This window comes from Haemorhous mexicanus, chromosome 1, assembly GCF_027477595.1.
Source record: "Haemorhous mexicanus isolate bHaeMex1 chromosome 1, bHaeMex1.pri, whole genome shotgun sequence".
Lineage (NCBI taxonomy): Eukaryota > Metazoa > Chordata > Aves > Passeriformes > Fringillidae > Haemorhous > Haemorhous mexicanus.
In genome coordinates this window covers 36,598,072-36,621,910 of record NC_082341.1, presented here as the reverse complement: position 1 = coordinate 36,621,910, position 23,839 = coordinate 36,598,072, and the positions used below count along the sequence as shown (strand labels likewise).

At 39.4% G+C, this 23,839-nt stretch overlaps 2 long non-coding RNA genes across 2 annotated transcripts; both read right to left on the bottom strand.

Moving 5' to 3' along the window:
* Positions 1-275: 275 nt before the first annotated feature.
* LOC132327177 (uncharacterized) lies at positions 276-5,139 on the bottom strand. Its single transcript, XR_009486460.1, has 2 exons — positions 1,923-5,139; positions 276-1,358 (listed from the first exon to the last, which is right to left on the bottom strand). It is a non-coding gene; the product is annotated as an uncharacterized LOC132327177 (long non-coding RNA).
* Positions 5,140-5,147: 8 nt separating this feature from the next.
* On the bottom strand, positions 5,148-9,040 carry LOC132327178 (uncharacterized). The gene is made up of 3 exons (XR_009486461.1): positions 8,791-9,040; positions 7,996-8,152; positions 5,148-5,606 (listed from the first exon to the last, which is right to left on the bottom strand). It is a non-coding gene; the product is annotated as an uncharacterized LOC132327178 (long non-coding RNA).
* Positions 9,041-23,839: the final 14,799 nt, after the last annotated feature.

The window sequence follows — 23,839 nt, the reverse complement described above, 5'->3', positions numbered from 1 at the left end:
CAGCTTGGCATCTGGGTTCTCTCATTGCCCTCCAAGAAGGAAGAAAAGGAGGAGTGATAAGATATGCCTAAATGAATAAAACTACAAGCAATTCCACCACCACCCCCAGCATGCTCAAATCGCTACTTCTTTTAGAAAATCCTCAGCTACATGTTCTCCTACATCTTTTAAATTAAAATGGAAGATGATAAATTTAACCCACTTGTGTTTTAGTATGTTGAAAAAGCCTTTGCAGTTCTGAATACATAAGTCTCACATGATTTTAACTGCTCATGTGTGTAGCTGTGCAATTTATTTTATTATTTTTTGTTAGCTTTCCACAATTTTGCTGCAGTGTATATTTCCAGCTCAATTTTTATCCCATGTCATTCTTGGCGCACATAATACCACATCTATGATTTAAAGTTAAGAATAATTACAGCTTTATTCTTTCTCTGAATAGTTACTAACTGAGAAAAGCTGAGAAATATCTAGGGCAAAAAGCTAAGGGTCGGTTTAAGAACCAACAAGTTGATGAAGAGCCATAGGGAATCACCTCACTATGTGTGTAGGGAAGAAAGACTGTTCTTAGGATAGCTTCGAGAAAGACACAGCTGGTGCACTGCCTCCTTAATGATTCTGATCTTAGAGTAGCAAGGCTAAGGCTGTGCTCAGTCCCAGGTCCTTTAGTCAGGTTCCCCTGCTGTGGGCAATTAAGTATCATCTTGCATCCATGTTCTTTCCCCATGATATCTGAAAGAGACAGCCTTGACTTGATTGTCAGGTGCTGCTGGATGTCTTTCTTCTGCTGACCTACTCTGATTAGGGAAGATGGAATGGTTCCCTTCATTAAGTTGGTTAAATCCCATACATAAAGATTTAAAATACTAAGACCAAACTCCTGATGTTTCTGACATTTCTGTACAGAGACACTAAGGTAGGAATCATGTACTTTCACCTGTCCTATGAAACAAACCAGCTGCTCTCCTCTGAGCTGACAGAAGCTTCTAAGATTAGATATTTCAGAATTGCAAGTGAAATTTGCCCCCATACCTTACTCTGGATAGACATGAAGTAGCCACGTAGCACTGATATTCTAGAAGGCATGGGAATGACTTCCACCTAGGAGTATTCATAATTCAGACAAAACAGCAGATAACTGATCTCTCTTTGCACTTATTTAAGTGCATTTTAAGTCACCTTCAACACCAGTCCATCCCCAGAATCTTGAGGCAGAGGAATGAAGCAGTAGTACTACAATTCACAAGTTTTATTCCCTCTACATACAAAAATGTCTAGCTTAATTGCTGGTATTTGTTCACAAAAGCAATGGTTGATCCCTTTCAGGCATTCTTCCTACTTCTCTTTCAACACAGCACCTGCAAAAATGATGAAGGGAAATGTTTTTTCAAGTAACAGAGAAGAATTCAGAAAACAGTATTGTAAGCCTTGTCTCAAGTTGTCTTGTTGTTAACAAACTGCCAGAAGAATCTGTTACAATTCACTGTAGGGACAGAAGGATAAGGAAAGCAAACTATCACTGCTACTATAATACCTACTCTTTGGATGCATAATAAGATATGCACTTAAGACAAAATCTTATGTTGTTTGACCTCCAAATTAAGAAAATGCTATCCATACAAACATAGTCAACGAAGACTTTAAAATCAAACCCTTTGTTGGAAAACTGAATCTCTGTATTTGTTTAGGAGTAAACTTGCTCAGCTCAAATAAAAATATTATTTTAGTCACTGTCTATACTTTAAAATTCATTTGGGATCTGAAAATCTGAATATTCTTTTTGCCTCTTCCATCAGAACTGATAATGAAGCAACTGCTCTTAGAACTGCTCCAACAATGAGATAAGGAACATGAGGTGAAAGAGATCCCAGATCAGTGTTCTACGACTGTCACAGAGCCCACAGTATAATAGGAAAATTTACCTTCAGTCAAGTAGATACAGTGCAAAGGAGCGTATGGGAACCAGCTGAGGAAAAGGTCCATTTCTGTAATAATACTCTTCTATTTTAATTTAATTTGTTGGTCCAAATTTTGTCCACATTAAGCTCTTAGCCTTACTTTATAGCTGAGTTTAACTCATTCTTAGAGAAATTATGTCTCCTAATCTCCTAACTCACTCTTAAAAAAAAAAAAAAATAGGAAATACAGATCATCTGACCTTATAATTAACCTCTTCCTGCTGAAAGCAGAAATAAATCTGACCCAAAAAGGAGAAAAAAATTAGTCATTCATTGTTTCCATTGTCGTGTTTGACAGAAAGCGACATATTAAAAAATGTTACCAAGTCCATTTTTTATTTTAATCTCCTTTTTCTTTTTATGAAGTGAAAAAATATCTGACCTTGTCAAGCCAAGGCTGCTGCATTCTCTTTTAGTTTACTGTTAGGACAGGAAAAATGCTGATCTTGACACCTCTTAGAAAGACATCAATAAGAAGTCTAGATCCATCAACTTTTATTGCCACATGACCACTAGGACAACCTTGTGAAAGACTTTTTCACACAGAATATGCAGTAGAAAGATGTATGTAAATGACAAAACAGCAAGAGCCTGGAAATGCACAAGAAGTAGTGCTGATCAAAGTTTGAGGACATTTGCCATTGTAGGATTTAACTCTCTGTGACATGAAATATATTAAGAGAGCCTCAAACAAAAGCACAACAAAGCAGAAATGGTCTGACTTAGAGGAAGTTAATAATTGGGTACAGTTTTGTTTTCAGTGAAGTACTAGGCTAACGTTTCTTGCTTCCCATTATATCATCCAAAAACTTTTTCCCAATACCTCTGTGAAAAAAATATCTTACCAGTGGCCAGAACAGAACTCTAAGTGACTGTGCAAATATTGTGGTGGACCTGGTGGACACGAAACACTGTGCTGGGGAACCAGGGGGGCTGGACTTTGAGTGGACTCAAAGTACACTCAAGGGCACAGGCAAGAAGTTTGACTGCAGGGTAAACAGATCCTCAAGCAAAAACCTTCTGAGTGCTGCTCATGAAGGGTTACCGTATCCCTGAGCTGGGATACTTTGTACTCTGAGATCTGGTCCAGGAATGTCAGCATTCTGAAAAAGCCTAATATGATGTTTCCATTTTCAGACTTTTTGTGCCAAAACAATTCAGAAGTATTGAAAATCTCATAGGACCTCCAAGCCACCCAGTAATGCCAAAGAGTTCTGCTGATGTACAACAAAGTTTGTAGTGACAGACCACCCCAGCTTTTCCAGTACTCGTCTCAAATTTCAAATCTTCCCAAGATCTATCCATGACATCCTAAATTGATTTATTTGTTTCTACCGGCAGCAGCATTGTACATTTTATGTGATAAGTTATGAGGAAATTGATTCAAAAGAAAGTTTTAAATTCCAGTGCAGTTCCTTCGTTTCAAATTACCAAGAAATGAGTAAGGAGAAAAAGAGAGTATGAGTGCTTGCTTCACACTTTTTATGCCACTTTCATTTACAGGAGGAAAATTTCATTGTATGTTTAAAGCCTTTAAAGATATATATTACTAACAAAATAAGGATTTTTACAATCAGTGAACATTTGTTCCCTCCTTGCCTCCTCCCTCCATACCCAAACCCCAGCTACCACATACAATTTTAGGAGAATATTTTGTTGGCTATAATTAAACTATGTGTGTTAATTAGGATTAGATTTTAAATGCACTGCTTGGGAAGTAGAAAAAATACAGGACCTGAATGAGCCCAAATTGAGATGACACTTGAATTTACACAGATGTTTCCATAATCCTAATTTCAAATTGATTGTACTTCCTGAACAGTAAGAAGCCACTTTGAGTTATTTATTCAGATATGCACTACTTTTTTTCAGTGGGTAGAAAAATGTCCAGTCCCATTATTGACCCCTTAAAATAAATTGATATCAAAGAATATTTTGACTGGCAATAAGTCCCACAAAACCAAACTATCCAGATCTGAAGGAGGACATCTGTAAGGATATACAGACTCTCTAGTTCATAAAGATTATTGCAGTTGCTGTTGAACAGAACACAGGAGGTTGATCCATCACACCCATATGTGACACCATATACTTACACTCCTGTGCTCACAGTGGAGATCTGTAGAATCTATCATACAAAGCCAATGCAACCGGCTCTGCACCAGGAAAGCCTAAATTATTCATCATGAAACCAAGTAGAGCCTGAGGGCTACTTTGACTTAATGGCAGCTGGCAGTGTCCCCAAGAGACTAAAATAGCAGCCATTAACCCATGTGCTCATTTGGTGTTTTTTCCCTTCTCTTTTATCACAATCTCTAAACCAGTGTCAGGCAGGGTTGGCATCTCGCTCTCTACAGACATGAACTCCTCTTGCCTGGCAGCTGATGGAGTCTACTGGAGGAATGGCATGGCACAAGAACAGCATGCTCCATAGACAGATTCAACACAATAACTTCATTCACAACATTGCTATTGGCCTAGTAACGTTGGATCCAGATTTACAAACTGGCTGCAGAAAGGAGCTTATCACTATTATTAATGTATGTCCTTCTGGTCTGGTCAGGCCTTAGAATTTTTGCTGAAGGAATTCATGTAATTTAAAGCTCAATCCAACCTGATTTGGGAATAGTCCTAAATGATGGAACTCTTAGTTTTTTCCTGGCCACATCTGTGGCACACAATGTTCCAAAAACATCAGAAAGGATATGTCTGAGCAAGTTCTTCATTTTCTTTCTAAAAATTTCTAAAAGAATTAATAACTTTTAGCAGTGAGTTGAGCTGGGCTTGTGCAGACAGCTTTCATACAAGCTTCTCCATACTGCTGTGCCAGTGATCTGTAACATAAAACCGAGTATGTGAAAATTAATCTCTTTCCACAATGAAAAAAAAAATCTATTCATTTTTTCATGTTGAAATCTTTTTTTCAATTTCTTTCTCCCACTTCATCATCAATTATAAAGCAATGTTGGATCAAATGTGAGTAACCGGGTTGAATTCCACCAGCTTGTGAATAAAGAACATGATAAGACAGTAGCATGACTGACTCTGGCACAACTACTTATTCTTCCATGTAGTGCATTTTTGTTTTCATACTACACTATGAACATTTTTTTTTACAAATTTAGGTCATGCTCCACCTTTGGCCCTTGTATGTTTATGTATCCTGAGCATAAAATCAGAATTGCATCACTTAAATTTGCAAAAAAAAAAAAAAAAAAATCAGTGGTACCTTTGTGCAGCATGGGACATTGGGACCACATCATACAAATAATACCCTGCACGAAAGTAACAACTACTCTCAAGGGGAAAGGAGAGCAGGAAAATCCTACATGGATCAGCCAGCCTTTGAGGCAACTGCTTACTTCAGAAGCAAAAAACTTCAGGAGACCTTATGTGAGTCATAGATGAATGCTGTCTTTGGATTTGCATTTGAAGACCCAAGCATCTTGAGTCAGTTTGGAGCAAACCAGCCTTAAATCTGTATCTGAATTGCCTGGCGAGATTCTGCCTCTCTCCTGACTCAAATCAGATTGGGAGGCAAAAGTAGATGCTGGGAAGAAGAATTCAGCATCAGGTATGATTCTCACCTTCAGGTTAATGCAATGCCAAACTGCAGTCCTACCTGTAGAAGGGCTCCAAATCAGAACCCTGTAAAACAGGAAAATACTTCTCAATAACAAGTATCTGCAACAAAAAATGACAAGGTTTTGGGTTTTTTTACAATCTTGCAGCTTCCTCTCGTCACTAAGAACATGAATGGCTCTTCCCAGTTTGCCTCGGAGCAATTATTCAGTCTAGAATAATGAAGACAAGAAGCTCTTTAGCAAATGTCATCATCCATTGTTCACCACCATCAGCAAAAATGGCACCTTTGACTCGCATTCAATTGATTAAAGTTTAAGTCCATAAAAGCTGCCCTCACATCATGTTTAGTGTTACTTATTTCATTAAATGTCAAAGTAACTGGTAATTAGTTCAACAGAATTACTAAATATTATTACTTCATATAAAATGCTCCATAACCTTTCTGCACATCAAAGCCCGTGATTTACACCAAAATCATTGCAAGTCAATGCTTCCACACACCAGTATAAAATCAAGATGCCATACTGTGTACTCAGCTAAAATGAAATCCCTCGTGTTGATTCCTCCTCTTCAGTTTTTCTGTGTATGCACTTCAATATTTCTGAGAATTTTAGTCTAACCCTATCTGAATCTGGCCTAAAATAGAAATCTGCAGTTCTACCAATTCAGGCCACAATAACAAAACACCTTTCAGTGCTCTTACAATTGTAGACATAAAAGCCCTATCATGTCTTTCACAGTCAACCTATATCAACTGCTGTGGGAGTCACATGAAACCCAGGTCAGAATTTGGCCTACAGATAAGGAAGTAATGCCAGCAAAGTGTTTCCACTGAAAAGTCAAAACAAGTTTACCAACTAAACAAAGTAGATTTCCTGAAAATGACAACAGGTATAGGTGTAATTTCAAGAACAACTGGAGGGTTTCATCAGCCCTCTCTTTTTTTCACTGTCTTTTGAGAAACAATTCGTTTTATCAGAAACTGCATGTGTGTGCTTGTATGTGTGAACAAAGAGTCACTACAGAAGTGAAGTGTTAACCAACCTGAGGTTTTTCTCTTTTGTTTCCTGGCTGTGTAAGCCTGTTTTTTTTTTTTTTCCTTTTATTACTGTAATTATAAAATTATGGGAGGGAGTGGTATGTTGACCATCACATGCAGGATTTTTACTGCAAAATTTTAATAGTGGTTTTTCACGTACCTAAGTACAGCATGTGGCTGTAAATGCTCAGTGTACACATGCACATGCAGATTTTAGTGCTGTGGTGTATTTGTATGTCTGTGTATGCACACATATACACAGAGCAATATGCACACACACTTATAAATACATTGCTGTACACCTGTGGTAGCTGCAAACAGCTCGATTAGTTGTACAGCTATCTGTTGCAGGCTGTATTGAGCAATATTCCATAAACACATAGCAAAAGCAAAGCAAAACAGAAGTCTTTATATACATGGTTCTGTTAGTGGCTTTATCAGCAAATGCAGTCCAGTGTTAGATAGGTAAAGGTCATAAATACTGTAAAAATGCAAATTTTATAAAGCCTTTTTAAATCTTCTGGTAAAAGATGTGAAGAATTGCTACCCCTTCTCAACTCTTCATTTACTGAACCACCTCTGGGGCTTAAAAATACTCAATCCATGCCTTAACTGACAAGCTCATATCTGCTATTACTTAATATAGTAAAATGTATACTTACTGCAGATTAATCTAACTGATTAATACCTCTAAGGAAGGGTTCTGGTTGGTCTGTCTTGTCTATGTCTGCCTGACAAACAGTTCCAGGAAGGCTATTTGTATTTAAGACTTCTTACTGAGAAGTTGATCTTGGTGCCATAATTTTCTTTCAGAAAAAGTAGAGTTTTTTTTTGTTCTTAAATTAACAAATCAGGAAGTTGCTGACTTTCTGGAAACTTCAGCTGAAAATAATAAATCCACCAAAAGAAAAACAGTAGTTTAGTTGGAAAAAAAATATGTCTGATTTCACAGAAAACGGAGATTTGACAGATACTGACCGTTTGAAGTAAAGTTACAGTCTAACTCCTGACCGAAATACCTTGCTTACATATTAAACAAGCATCTTGGAGGAATGAGTCTCAGGATACCTTGCATAATTTTGACACAGTATGAGAAACCCAACTAGAATCTCTATCACTGGCTTCCTGGAGCACCAGAAAGCTCCTTTTCACCAGCCAGCTCTGCCCCTTCTCCTGTCCCACCTCTGCCCCCAGCCCTGCCTTCCTCAGCCCCCTCTCTTGCCTAGGAAAGCTGAGCAGACTGCTCCTCAAAGTTTCTGGATAGACAAACTCACCTGAGTGAGTTTTATACCTAGAACCACAAGGCAGAAACACATTGTCAAACCTGCTCTTCGGCTTTGTCAAGGAAAACCAGGGAGTGCTGAAACTTTGTCTTGCTTTCTCCTTTTCTCTGAAGCCTGCATTGCAGGGTACCTGTTTGCATCTGCCTGGTGGCATCTTCCTCTTATTCAGAGTCCACTTCACTCCTTGGTCGCAGCCTCATGGAGTGAAAGCTGGGTTTGCAGTATGCACTTCTGGTTGCCTGTCTTCAGACAGCTGAAGTCAGATTCCCAAAGTTAATCACAGTTTCCTGGAAAAATGTAGCATTAATTTTAAATGCAAATTATTGAAATGTACAACTAGTAATTCATATTTTCTAATTAATAAATACTGTGTGCATGATGCATTAGTAATGCTATTAAATATTTATCTATAGCTGGAGATATTGTGAATTATAATAAATTGTGAAAGGATTCTATTAGCTTTTTTAAAAAATAAATACAATTGAAATTGTGATCAATATAATGAATACATGACATTGAAATTCTTCTTGCCACAAAAAAACATGTCTGTTTATGTGTTTTATGAACAAATCTCATAAAAATGTTAGCAATATTTAAAAACAAAATATGTTAAATAAAAATAAAATCTACTATGGAAAGTAAATTTAAATATTTAATGATATAATTAAGTCTTATTAATGTAATGTTCTTTATTTTTTTAGATTAAAAATTCACAAGAATTGTCATCCTCTTTCATCTTAATCAGATGGTATGTTTGTCATAATTATTTGTTATGTATTTTCATTAACATTTGATGAATATTAACTTTGCAAAATAGAACAATCTTTTTCCTGAACAAATCTGCTGGAGCAATATAAGGCCAAGTGCCCTGTGTCTCTGCTGCAGCACCACTGAGGAGGCAGCAGAGCGACAGGATGATTCTCACCAGCTTCAAGGACTTTTCCCTCCAGCCCATTGCCAGGTGCTCCCTCATGCATGAAGACAAGTATGCTAAGTTTGGGTTTTCATGTCCAATTTGCATTTCTGCTCATCTGGGTCAGACTTTCAGCCGTGGCAAACTGATATAACTTCATAATTATCCCAGTTCAGAGAAGGCGAAAGCACTAAATCGCTCCTCAGTCATCCTCTCCTGATGCTGCCTCTCCCTGTGTGCCTCTTCAGAGCCCAGCTCACCCTCCAGCCTCTGAAACAAGCACAGGGAAGATTTGGAGAAAGAGATGTGAGACCCTCAAGAGTGTTTATGGCCTAACTTTGCCCTGCATTTCAAGTCTGCTAAGCATTACTCCTCTGGAAAATGATGACATACAGGCAGCATTCTCCCTGGGCTGTGCACATTGCCTGTGCAGTAGGGGGGATGCCCACAGACATTAAAGGCAGTGGAAAATGAGATCCTCTCTTCTAAGGGCTCTATTGAGCTTCGGAGTCTTTTATCTTGCACAACTGACATCAGTGGGACTACATGTCCAGTAACCCATGGAAGAGTTTTGATGAACTAGTGGCCTTTTGCATTATTTCAATACGTTAAGTTCTGAAACATCCACAAATCTGCACAAAACCTTGTTACTTACCTTATCAAAGCCGCTGCAATAGCTTCCCATGACTGTTAAAATACTTTTGAGTTGAATAAAGAGAAAGCTAAAATATTAATAGAGACTGGGAATTTAAACATCCAGTCCACAATTTCACCAGAATTGTTTACACAAAACCATGGCATCAGATTATTTTTAAAGACTTGATTTTTTTCTCCTTTTCAATTATGATGGATAAAATAAAATTGAGTGACTGAAAGAATAAATAGATAATTAAGTATTGGGATTTTTTTTTTTTATATAGAAGTCATTAAAATGACTGTTTCCTTCAACTGCTTAATTTAATTTCTCTCAAGCAGGTTTTTACTCGTTCTGCTCATAGTAATGCACAGGTATCAGATGTGTTAATATGACACCTCATGGGTCACACCCTGCACTTGAAGAACCACTTTAACCTCTTCATTACCCTGTAGACATTACCTGCACTTCTTCCCATGGGGCTGCTCCCCCTGACCTACAGAGGTGTGACTTTGTGGAAAAGGATGCGTCAGCAGTCAGGAGGCATCACAGGGTTCATCTTTTCTCTCTACCCTCTGCACAAGTCTTTGGAATACTTCTTCACTGCTGTACAAGCAAGGCAGGTAATCACAGTTATGTTTGTAAAGCCAAAGCTAAAGCATTACTTTTTTATCTGTTGCCATTTGTTTATATTCTGCCCCTTGAAGTTAATGGAGATTAGGCATTGCACAGGAACATTTTTAAGACAGAGAAAATGCTCATTTCCCCTGCAAGAAATCCCTCTCTGATAGACACATATGAAAGTATACACAATATTTTAATATTTTAATGAACTAAATCAAGCACTGAAATTATCTATATCCTAGAGAAAGAGTCAGTTACCTGAGGACTTGTTTTATGGTATGATTAGGGCTGAAAACAAGTTTTATTTGACATCTTGAAAAAAACAGGTAGAAGCAATATGGAATCAGAGGTGTGATGAGGGTCACAGAGAGAACAGTTAGTATAAAGCACAGGCCAGGGGTGAACAGCAGTCAGGAAGCAAGTGGGGGACAGGATCAGAGACAGGGGAGCTAGAGCAGGAGGAGGGACGCCAGTGTAAACTTTTCATGTTATCCACACAAATTCACAGTGTAGCTGAGTCACCAGACACAAAGGGAGGCCATGATTTCTGGATATATTTCAGGAGAAAACAGTAATAGTAACTTTGTGATAAAAAATCTTCACTGGCCACCCTCCAGTTATGAAATCTGCATATTGTACAGGCATTTGTGAGCAGAGACAATAAACCACCTCGTTTTGTTTCCCTTTACATTCAGAGACATTTTTCCAGAGTCTGCTGTTTAGAGCAAGAAGGTAAGGGTCAAGGGATTAGAGTTCCACCCCAAGTTTGAGCTACTGGCTCACTTTGTGACCTGGAACAGGAAAACCAGAGAGATGGCAAACTTCTCTCACTTCCCCAGCACTACCTTGTAGTGCCTCTGTGCCTCCTAATGTTTAATGGGAACAGGAAGCATTTGGCGGGGTTCTCTCAGGTCAAGGAGGGAAATATGCTTAAATTATGAAAAGTTAATTGTCTTTCTGTTTATTATATGTAGGTGCAACGACTCTACAGGCAGGTTTGAGCATTCTTTGCAATTAGGTTCAGAAACAGTCTTTTGACTCAGCAAACCTCTGAAGGTAAAAGCTGGTAATTTTGTGTGGACAGAGCATGTACCTAACAGGAGCAGGACTACAGATCTCTGTAGTTGTTGAATCTCAGCAGCTTTTCCACTTCACCTGCCCTTTGAAAACTTGCAGGTTTTATTAACATAAAAAAGCCTTAGGAAATTTTCTGGGCTGTATTTTATGGAGAATTCTGACACAAGATACAAATCTTTTAACACCTTCTCTGAGGCTGTTGAGACAGCTGACAAAAGAGGCAAACTTCACAATGGCTGAATCCCTTACAATCACTTTAATGCAAAACCAAAACAGTAAAACAGATCTACAGGCACCGAAGTGCTTGTGATCCTGTGGGCATCAGTCAAGGAATCCTTGCATTTAATCAAACCTTTACTCTCAGGCACACAGGACAAAACTTGAATATCAGCCACAAAGATAGTGGAGGAATAAACTGTGTAGCACAATCACACTGAGTATCAATTCCCTGACTTTCCTATTCCGAAGACATAAGGAGAGATAGAGAAGGGTCTGCTTTTTCAGTGATGTAGGCTTTTTCTTATACCTGTGCTGTTGATTCATCCTTCCCATTCAGAAACAAACTTAGACTGAAATTGTAAGCCAGCCCTTGTTTAGAGTAAACCTGTTGCTGCCCCTGAAGCTTTACCAAGAAATCTTGTTTACAAGAAAGAGATTAATAGGATTTATAAGGGGAGATTAGGAAGCAAACTCTCTATTTCTTTTTCTTCCTTGTGCACCAATTGTGAAAATAGAAGTTATGCTTTCCTTCAGCTTTGGTCCTTACAAGCAAATTAAAATATAAGGCATAAAGTAGGCTGGCTACTTCTGTGGGCTATTAAGCTGTACTGTCCAGCAGCAGAAGAGGAATACACTATGCTGTCCATTTCCACAGTGAAAGTGGGTACTCAGAGAAAATGTCTCCTAGAGGTTTTTTAAGTGTTGCAGCTCCAATGTACCTCCAACAAGGCAACAAGATACAATCTAATCTACAGTGAACGATCAGTGAGGTAATTAGAGGAAAAGAGATGAACACAACTATATTCCCAGGCTTTTGATGCTGTCTTTGGTGGGTATTATTCTCCCTTTGACACCTCTTAGATCACCCATTAACCATAAAAGGAGCCATGCCCATCCACTAGTTACTAATAAAGTCCATTATATGATTATATTTCAGAGACAAATGTTATTGATTATAGGCACAGAAGAAACAATAATCACTTTTTAGCTGAATGATTTTGTTACCACTTCATCTGTAATTTTATTATCGCTTCACCAAAAAGCAACAAAGATGCTTAAATTAATGAAAAGCTTAAGGTGTCTCAAGCAAATTAATACGAAAGAGAATTCCGAAGAGAACAATGTCTTTATTGAGGAGTAGAATGGCAGTCACTAAAGTACTTAACTGCTACAGCCAGCTCAGTTTCCAGTGTTGGTAGCAGTGAAGGAGTTAATACTTGGGTGTTAATCATACAGAAAATTTCCTTGTGACATGAAGTGCTTGTAGATAAGCAGTAATATGCCTTGTTTTACAGGTTTTCTGTAGCTGGGGCAGGGTCCCTTGCTGCACAGCATATATTGAGAAAGACGGATACAGAGAACAGAGGTAATAGCTTTCCATGTCGCAGCAATATAAACCAGACAGTTTTTATAAACTGGAAACATGGCTTTAATAGTAGTTCTATACAAGAAAAATCTCTCTGAAAACAATGATATAGATGGGAATTTTTTCCCCTTCCTAAGCAGAGGTGAAAAGGAAAGCCAAGCAACCCACATAAATCTATTTTCAAGCCTCACGGGAAACCCCATAGGTGTATTATGAGTCATAATAAGAATTATTTGTTGTACTACTGTATGCAATCAATCAGCAATTCAGACATAGAAGATTTTTACCCTCTGTCTCTATCAGATAAACCCCATAACCCTTTGAGAGGACTTTAAACCAGATGTAAATTGATGTGGAGCATGAGCAACTCCCAATACAGCCATATTCAGAGTGACACTTCCCCTCCTTCAGGGGTTCTCAAACTTCTTCCACTCAGAATATCAAAGCTGCCAAAACAGGAAAATAAAAATAAAAATAAAAGTCTCATCTTCCCATGCTCCCAACTGCACAATCTGATGGTTTCTGGACAGGTGGAAAATCCTGGCAGAGGAGTGAGAAAAAGCTGGGGGTTTGTGAGCAATGCGATGTCCTAGAAAATAGTGAATGGCAACGTTTTTCAATGAAGTCCTGCTGAGGAGACATGATACTGGCAGTATGTGTGTGTGTGTTTATCTGTCCTGAAGCCACACAGGCTTCACGTGAAATATGAAGTGGAGAAAATATTCTACAGAGTGAATAGTGCAGTAGGAATGGAAATGCAGAAAACATAAAGAACGGTAATTTTCACTTTGCCCTCTACCCCTTGCTTGTCCCAGAATCTCACTAACAGTTAATTATTATAGATGTTTTTATGCAATGTCCCAGAACAGCAAAGTTGAGACTCCTTATAAAGGCGAGCATATTAGATAACACACTCTCTGCTACTACACATTAATTTATATTTTCCCTGTGTAAACCCCACCCCAAATTTTGTCATGATCTTCTACAGCACAGAGAACATGGAAAACACTGAAAAAGCAAGAGATTCCATGAACAACAGAACACATTGTGTGGCTCTTTATGGGTTTGGTTGAGTTTACCTAAACAAAAAGTGTGCACAGTCTTAAACAGAGACTGTTATCCAGGCTCTGATTCATCCCATTGAGATCTCTGCATTTTGGGTAAATGTGTGTGAAATTTGTCAGAGGACTCTGAATCTCAGACACAATATCCTTCACATATCCCCCAGGGAAGCCCAGCCAACCACAGCAGCAATCTCATGAAGAACCTTCCCCAGTTCATCCCCAAGGGCAATTTCATAGCCCACAAATTCCACAACCGTCTGATCACATTTACATTTTTCCAGCTTGGCAAACAGGTTATTATGGTGGAGGCATTTGAGGACAAGTTGAACATGCCAACTGTGTTGTTTCTGGGCTCCCAAAATAAATGTGGGTGTCATCCAGACAGGCTGCTACATCCTAGTCTAACATCTTCCTCTCAAAGTTGTAAATAAAATGCTGGAATGTTGCTAGAGCATTAGAATGGCAAGGAATAGGACAGGATTTACCTGTACCAACTGCAGAAAGAGATCTGCTCTCAGCGGCCTGCCTGTCAGATGAGTTTATGTTCCCTGAAAAGGCATGTTTGTTCAAGAGCTTTAAATAGTTAATTAATAAGATGCAGAGGCTACTAACTCTCAACTGTGATTAGAGCAGGGCTAAGTCACTTACAAAAAAACTTCAAGAGGCCAGAACCTTATTTGATAAAGTCATGGTTATCCACTTAAGGCATCAAAATGGGAATTCCTTGGCAATCCTTTAAATGAGGTAGTCCCATGTATCCCCAGCTTCTGACTCAGATGGCAAATATCTTCTAGAGCCAAAAAGCACTGCTTCAGACCAGAAGTTAACAGGTGAAGCATGGTATCTGCTCTCAGATACCACAAAGACTTTAGTACCTCACAGGCAGTTAGTCTCATCAGGTTGTAGCTCCAGTGTGGGGCACCAGCCATTACATAAAAACTTCCAGTTGGTTGCATCCTGTTATGAGGGAATCCGAGTCTCTCACAAATATGCCAATCAAAAGAAATCCAAGGGTAATACTCTGAGCTGAACCAGAATTTGTGGAAAGAGCAGTGGACGAACCCAGAATTGCTGAGCATGATGGGGCATTATGCAGATTGTATCAATTCAAACAGAAGTGATTTACTTTGGTTTTGAATGGTGAATCATGAAATGCAGGTCTCAACATTAACAGGCATGAGCAGAACCGAGAGCTATCAATTGACTCTAGAATCACACTTGAACTGAAAAAGAGCACAGTGTAGACTGTTTAGAAATCCAGAATTCAAAATATATTGAAAAGGTTTCTGGATATCCATCACTGGATGCAGAGGGAAACAGAATGACAAAGGATGAGGAACAGGCTGAAGTACTTAATGCCTTCTTTGCCTCAGTTTTTAACAGTAAGACCTGTTGTCCTCTGGGTACACAGCTTTCACCTTCCTGAGCTGGAAGACAGGGACAGGAACAGAAAGGATACCCCAGAACCTTCAGTGGTGACCTGCTACACAATTTAGACACTAACACATTTTTGGGGATGAATGGATCTCACAAAGGTATTCAGGAAGCTGGCCAAAATGCTCACCAAGCACTTTTAATCATTGGTCAGCAGTCCTGGCTTACTGGGGAGGTCCCAGTTATCTAGAGGGTAACAAATCAACACCCATCTACAAAAAGTGCAGGAAGGAGGATCCAGGGAGCAACACCCCTGCCAGTATGACATCAGTGCCAGGGAGTTTATGCAGCAGATCTTGAATGCCATCACACAACACACATAGAACGACCAGGGGATCAGGCCCAGACAGCATAGGTTTGTGAAAGCAGGTCCTGCTTGACTAACCTGATCTCCTATTACAAGGTGACCCACAGTGGATGAGGGAAAGGCTGTGCATGTTGTTTACCTGGGCTAGGTAAAGCCTTTGATACCACTTCTCCTATCATTCTCCCAGAGAACTGGCTTCTCAAGGCTTGGACAGGCAAACACTTTGCTGGGTAAAAAACTTCCTGGATGGCCAGGCCCAGAGAGTGATGGTGAACAGAATTACATCCAGCTGGCAGGAAATCACAAGAGGCATTCCTCAGGCTCAGTGTTGGGGATAGGCCTGTTAATATCTTTATGAATGATCTGGGTAAGGAGAATGAGTGCACCCTCTGCAAGTTAGGGACATGGTTTGGTGGTGGACTTGGCAGCAAAAGGTTAATGGCTAAAGGTCTTTTCCAACCTTAATGATTCTATGATTCTATGTTGAATTTAGCCATCAACCAAGTCTAGGTGCCTGATCAGAGTAAGGTTTGTGAAAGAAAGAATCATTGAAAAATTTTACTGTGATTGAAAATCAACTTCTTATAGCAGAATTATCTATTACACATCTTGTGCAAGAGGATCTACAAGGGCTCACTGTTTACCCAGTGGGTGGCACTCCACTAACTTGAATTTTGGTGTTTGGCAAGTTAGGGAGTCAATGTATCAGTCAAAAAATTACAGCAGCTGTCTTTCAGACAATGGATTGCAACTGCCAATGAAATTAAACCAGCTTTCATCACATACACAGAACAAGACAAACTTTAACTGAAAAAACAAACACCAACCAACCAACCAACCAACCAACCAACCAACCAACCAACCAACCAAAAAAGCATGATTCAGATGAGCAAATGCACTACCATTCATGCACTTTATGTCCTTCACCTGCCTTCCTGTTCCTAGATCTTAGACTGTGGCCCTTAACATGAAAAAGCTACAAAAAACCTCAATTTATTTTGGAATTCTAAGCATTTGAAGACTAGCAAAAATGAAGTCACAAAGTGGCAGTGATAATTTAAGATAAACTAATAGGCAAGTCAGTATGGAAAATAAACAATGAGATGTGGCTACTGTTTCCACAGATGGACCTGTCTATAACCTGTGGGTTATAGACAACAGAGGCTTCCCCCAAGTTTGCAAATATTCAACCCCAAGCAAAAATTTCCCTTCAGCAGTTTTCCTCACCACCATAATCACAGGTTCTTCTTAATCTTCTTCTTAATCACCTCCAAAAATACAGGTTAAAATGAACGCCATTTGAGGCACTGGCAACCACTTACAAAAAAGAGGCAACCACTAGCTTCCCTTGACTGTATGCAACCCCTGTTGAAAAAGAAGCCCAAAGTTGTGCTGCCTGTTGGCCCCTCAGCACAGCATCCTTTTTTTGGCTCCCTGCACTTTCATTTCATGACTGCTTTCCAGTCACAACAACAATCAATGTCCCTTCTGTCCCTGTCAGCCCTCCAAGTTACTCCTTGGGAAGGTGTCCCTTGCTGGGAAGTGCTGCAGGCTCCACCACCCATTAGAAGAGCTGGTGCCACAGTGCCAGTTTTGGCCAGAGCCTACCGCAACTCAGGCCCACTTCCTAAACACCTTGCTGTCTCTGCTTCCCCTAACATCTTACTCTTTTCTCTCCTACATCTTTGGCAATGTCCTATTAAGGACTGTGCATGTGAATGCTCATGGGATATTTAGCTTGCTATGGAACACACAGAACAGTAATTATTTCAACCAACCCATTGTTTCAGCAATACCTAAATTAGTACGCCACAGAGGCAATATACCTTTAATACTGACCCAAACACTGGTTCTGATTGAAAGCTAACACAACTCCATCTTTCCAACAAAAATCACCAAGAAAACAACACTGAAGTTTGTGAATTTTATCATGCAGTAGCAGCCGTAGAACATGTCACTGCTGTTACCAACTTTTGCTGAATTTAGTGGGGCAAATTAAAGGTGAAAGGTTTCATTTTTCAACCAAAAGCCTAATCTCTTCTGAAGCAATGTATCTTCATTATTAAGATTAAATTCAGATCATCCCTTTTGAGGCCATTCTGTCTGGGCAGTCCTGTGGTGCTATATTACTCTATTGCTCTGCAAACATTTTTTTTAAATATTCTGTTCCTTCATTACCACCACTTCCTTACTCTTGGGACAACAGGATCTTTTCCCTGATATTTTAAAGCATTAAAACAGCTCGAGGGGTAAAGAAAAGATTTTTCATGTAATCTTTGAAAAGTTTAGTTGTCAAGGAGACCAAGACCTTAGCGACCAGGTATGGAGGCCAATTCAGCTCACTAACATGATTGTGAAAGAAGGTGCAACGATGCCAGTATACCTGGAGGCAAACATGCTTAGTGTTTCAGGAGCGTCTTGCTTCCTGACATACCTTTATTACACAACAAAACAGTGACTCAGATTTTCTTCTCTCTGGATGGTATCATCTGGTGAGAAAAACATGGTTAAAGGACCTTACTTGGATGATATATTGCCTCAATAAATCACTGGATTGAGGTATGCTCTGGAAATGTCATTCACAGACTGACACTTTCCAAAGAAGAACTGGTCCAAGAGCACATTTTATATCATTGCAGAATAAATGACAGTCAAAAAGTAACAAATTGGAAAGATGCTTTCCTAACTCCAGGCAAAAGGGACACAATCAAATGAGTCTTTCTCTGATATTACTTCTGTTGCCAGGATAGGGACATGTCACACAATGCCCAGGCTGAGACAGAGAGAGGTAGATGCTTGGTATTTTTAATTTTCACAAAAGTCAAATTTTGTTTGCAGGTTTTCTGTCTGTCCATAGTCTGTTTGCTAGCATTGGGACCTAGAGAAATGGACAGCTTTTCACAGGAGACAATTCTTTTGTAAGGTTAACCACTAAACCAAACTATTTGTAAATATTTTAGAAGTTAATACAGAAAAAGCATTTGAAGTCTGAAAGAGCCATGGACGTGCACCTCAAATACACCTAAAATTGAATGAAACATAATAAATAGTGAATATAATTTAAAGGTGTTTTGTGATAAAATGCATAGATAAGAATGCGCAAGGAACATCAGTATAAAACTCAGGAGCCCCTAGAGATCACTGTCAGAACCAGAGTGAGTCAACATCTGTGTCAATGATTTAGAGAATGCAGTGTCTGGATAATAGCAGGGCCTTTTCCAGATAGTCAAGTGCCACACTGACCATAAGGAACTCCAAAAGCCAATCCAGGGAGTGTGCACAACACTCAGGGGCTGGTGAGCTTCCATGTGGATCTTTGTGATCTTCCTGTATCAAGGGAAGAATAACCTAGACTTTGCTTACCTGATGCTGTATTCAGAACAGTTTCCATTAGTGGAGAAGCTAATGGAGTCATCAATAACAGCTCTTTGCAATTCTGAGTTAAATTTGCAACACCATTTATAAAATGCTGGGTGTCATTAGGAAGGACAGTCCCAACAAAAACCAAGAAAATAATTTTGCCACTGGGGACACCTTGCTCCACCCATATTTTTAATGTGCTTGCAGTTCTGGTCTGTGCATCTTAAGACAGAACAGAGCAGGAGACAGACTAGAATTAGAAAAAAAAAAAAAAAAAAAAACAAAAAACAAAAACAACACCAAAACCACCTAAAAAACAGCACAGAGAAGAGAAACTAAAGTGATAGAGAGGGTGTACCAATAAATTTACAAAGAACAAAGAGAATAAGGAATCTATATATGAGAAATATATGGTGAAATAGGACAAATTGTTAAACACCGTACTACCATGTACTATTTGAAATATTGTCCTTTGTATTTTTCGTTTAGTTTTTTTCTTGGTAAGTGCATTTCTTCCAAAGTCCAAAGGTGTTTTCCAACTTACTGGGTCATTGTTCAGGGATCTAGTTTTAAGTGTACTTTAAAGATGAAAAAGTGCAGACTACAGCAAGTTGCTACTTTCATGAGTGCTAATAAAATGCCTACCTAGCAACAACTTTTTGTTTGAATGAAATCACTCTTCTGTGTACACCACAGCCTTGCAAACCAGCACACTTGTCACATCCTGCCCAGCAGCAGTGACCTGAAATAAATATAAGGAAAATTAATACAGCAAAGAACACAACCACCAACACTGGTGGATGTGTCATTAAAACAGACACTACCAAGAAGAGGAAAGGTGTATAGTAAGTTTAACTCATGGTAAAATAGAGAGAGAATAGCTACTCTTACTGCAAGGAAAGAGCATTTCTTAGCTGAGAAGCTTTTTAGGGTTACTTGGATCCCCTGAAACACGTTGAACAACTACAGTATGAATTCTCAGTCTGATCAGTTCCACTCCCTTAATGCTTCCTAGATATTTAGCATTTGTACACCAATACTTACATCTCTGGTTCCCACAAGGCAGCTTCCATGCAGAAGTTTTAAAGTAATGGCAGATAACAGACTAGTCCACATTCTATTTAAGAGTCCCATTTTCAAAAGCATTGAGTTAGCTTGCACTTGTTTTGATTTTGCTCTTATTTCAAGTACTTTTAACTACTGCCTTTCATTCACAGCTTTAGGGTATCAGCTAAAGCAGGTCTAATTCTGTGAATTGTTTTGGTAGACAGCTTCTTGCAAGGAAGAGGTGGTTCAATCTAGATTTTTTGTTGAAAGGAATTGTGGTTGTTTCTTGCTCATTTGCTAGTTAGTTTCCATATTGGAAGTGAGTTGGGAAGGGCAAAACAAGAGCTATTTTTAATAACAATTGCAGGATATTTTTGTTCAATAACACAGAGGTTGATCAAGCCAAGCTCAGCAGCACTGTGTGGCCAGTCAAAAAATTTCCCAACGGAAATCCCAGATTTATATTTTTTTAATCCTTATGAACTTATGCTTTTTGCGCCTCCACTAGTGTATTCAATAAGTTTATTTTGTTCAAAAAATGACCACTCACATGTTTTGACAATTTCCTCCAAAAATTAAAAAATTCACACACAACATATTTTTATGACTAATAGACATGTTCATGCAATGCCCCTTCTCTTTCATTTCCTGTCCAGTGATCAGTCTAGCAGAGATCACTTAGACTAATACCTTCATTTTGTTTTGAAATGAGCATGCGTTTTTGTGGAAAAACAACAAAAACATTTATGGCTTTTATGCTACTTCATTTTTTTATCATAGCAGCAAACAGACAAAAGAGCTTCTTAACATTTAAAGCTCTGGGTAAAGGAGAAAGTCTAAAACACACACAGAGCCACTTGTTTCCTCATTGAGTCGACATGACCTTGCACATGAGTAGAAGTGAGGAAGGACAGGGCATACATAGGTCTTTTAAAATAAGGAATAGGATTCTACTATAGTTGACAATCCCAATCTTCTTAAGAGGATAAAAAATGATATTTCAATCCCACCTCTGTTTAATTTTCCTCCCCATTTGGGGGACTAAATGCAATATTGTTTTTTTGATCCTTACTAATTATTCTCCTTTTTTATCCCAGCCCCAAATCAATTGGAGCATCATAGCAGTTTTCAAATTAATTATTAGATTTTTTTCCCTTGACTCATTTCTGACACTTTTATTAGAAAAGTGATTGATATATTAACACCATTAATTACTTATTTGACCCATTAATTTTGTCTATCTGCACAGACCTAATTGAAACAGCCTACACTGATTCTAGGATCTCATTTTGCCGATCGAAAATTAATTTTCAGGTACTCTTGACTGCTGAGTCTGTGTGATGGTGAGAAACACTGTTCCCACCTCACACATCTGTTTAATATTCCCACACCTCTTTCTCACTCCCAAAAAGACATTCAGATTCTGCCCCTGAAAGATTTCTATGAGCTTCGTTCTCTTCCCTCAATAAACAAGACTACCTCAATAGGCCTCCATAAATGACAGTTCCCGTTCATTTGACATAATTTGCCTTTCCACCATCAAGCTAAATTTCTTCAATAGACTTTTAATTATTCTAACCCCATTATCTAATGCTATTATAAATGTTTAAATAATATTTGATATAGTTCTGGTCCCACTGAAGTTAATGGGAATATTGCTGTTGCCTTAATTAAGATCAAGATAAAATTTATATTGTTTAATTTGTCACATATTACTGTTGGGTAAAAACAACCTAGTTAGTATTCAGAGGTACTAAACAGACCCAGCTCCCAGACTAGAACTGGCAGGGCCTCAACACTTCTCAGGAGAAGTCTGGGAGCCTGTGCTGCACAGTGGGCGAGAAGAGAAGGGGGCAGTCGCAGGGTCATGCACTCTGCTGCGTCTCGGCAGCCCCAGAAGGCTTCCCACGCTCTGGGATGCTCAAAGCCTTTAAATGGAGCGCTCGAGTCAGGATTTGTCAAAAGACAGGAAAAACACAGAAGTGAGAAAACGGAGAAAAGCCTTCCCCGATGTGAGAACAAACCAGATACATTTTTCCAAATTATTTGATCAAAAATCTGGACAATTTTAAGTGAAGCATTTTTTAAAATCTTGGTCAAAACACACTGTGTGCATTGATCAGATCTGGTTCAAAAAGAAATACATCTTTCAAACCAGAAACTAAATATTATTAATATGAAGTTTTTTTTGGCTGGTGACCATTTAGCTTTCATTAAAATTAAAAAAAATAAATTACATGCTTTTTTCAGCAAAAGCCATGGTTATTCTTATACTGTGAATAAAGTCATTCACTTAAAAAAAACCGAACATAGAAACTAGAATTTAATGTTTCTTATAGGTCTAATATTGTATTCTGCTCCTTGTACAATGCCAACTTAAGCAGAAAAAAACCCTAAGAACAGATTAATTTGTGACATCTTTGTTATGTTCACGGCCAAGACACGATCACACCTTCATGATGAAATCTCACGGTGCATTACTCCCAGGCTTCTGTGAAGGTGCCTCTCCTGAGGGTCTGGCTTACCAGAGTGACACATTCCATAGAGACATTTGAAATTCCACTGAGACCTCAGTTCTGTCACTGGGAAAGTCCCCCAGACACTTCCTCATTTCTCTACATACGTATTCATTCCCACTAGGCTGGTGACTTTTAGGACTATAATCAATAAAGGCTGCCCAGGGGCTTTTTCGGCTCCTGTTTTGGGGAAAGGGTAAAGCAAAAAAGTTTGCATGGTCCAGTTTTGGAAGTGGAGTTTTACAGGGGGTGGCTTCTATGAGAAACTGCCAGAAGCTTCCTCCATGTCCAAGAGAGCTAATGCCAGCCAGCTCCATGATGGACCTGCCACTGCCCAAGGCTGGGCCAGCCAGAAATGGTGGGAACATATTAAAACATAGTTATCCTGCAGATGTATTTGCAGCGAGAGAAAAGCTGCAAGAGAGAGAAGTGTGACCTTGCAGAAACCAAGGTCAGTGAAGGAGGGAGAGGAGGTGCTCCAGGGCACTGGAGCTGAGTTTCCCCTACAGCCCATGGTGAAGACAATACCACGGAGGACCTCAAGGATGCAGAAATCCACCTGCAGCCCGTGGGGCAGATTCCAGCAGGTGAATGCCTGAAAAGAAGCTGTGAATACTTGGGAGGCCCATGCTGGAGCAGGCTCCTGGCAGAGTCCGGTGGACCCATGGAAAGAGGAGCCCACAATGGAGCAGGTTTCTTGACAGGACTTGTGACCCCATGCGGACCCATGCTGGAGCAGCCAGTGCCTGAAGGACTGCGCCCCGTGGCAAAATGACCCACACTGCAGCAGCCCATGGAGAACTGTTGCCTGTGGGACGAACTCGTATGGGAGAAGTTTGCAGAAGGTGAACTTCCTCCTTTCTGTGGGAGGGACCCCACACGGAAGCAGGGGAAAGACTCCTCTTCCTGAGCAGCATTAGAAACAGCATGTGATGAACTGACCACACCCCCCATTCCCTGTGTCCCTGCACTGCTGGTGTAGTGCTGGGAAGGAGGGAAGGGTGGGTGCAAGGTGTTTTTCAAGATTTATTTTACTTATTCTCCTGCTCTGATTTTGCTAGTAATAAATTCAGCTAACATCCCTAGGTTGAGTCTGCTTTGCCCATATTGGTATTTAGTGAGTGATCTATCCCAGTCCTCATCTCAACTCTTGAACATTTTGCTATATTTTCTCTTCCCTGTCCAGCTGAGAAGAGGCTTTGGTGTGGACCTGGCATCCAGCCAGGGTTAGCCTACTATAATATTGCTGCTTCTTCAGAAGGCAGAGGAGCAGAATGGGCTATTGAAAGGAACCAATGGCCCAAAGAGAGGGGTTTTTATGGCTAGCTCCTCTAGTTTCACCCTGTCCTTCTCTCACTGTTTGTAACCCATTTGTTACCATGCCATTTACCAGCCTCAAAGAAAGCCAAGTCT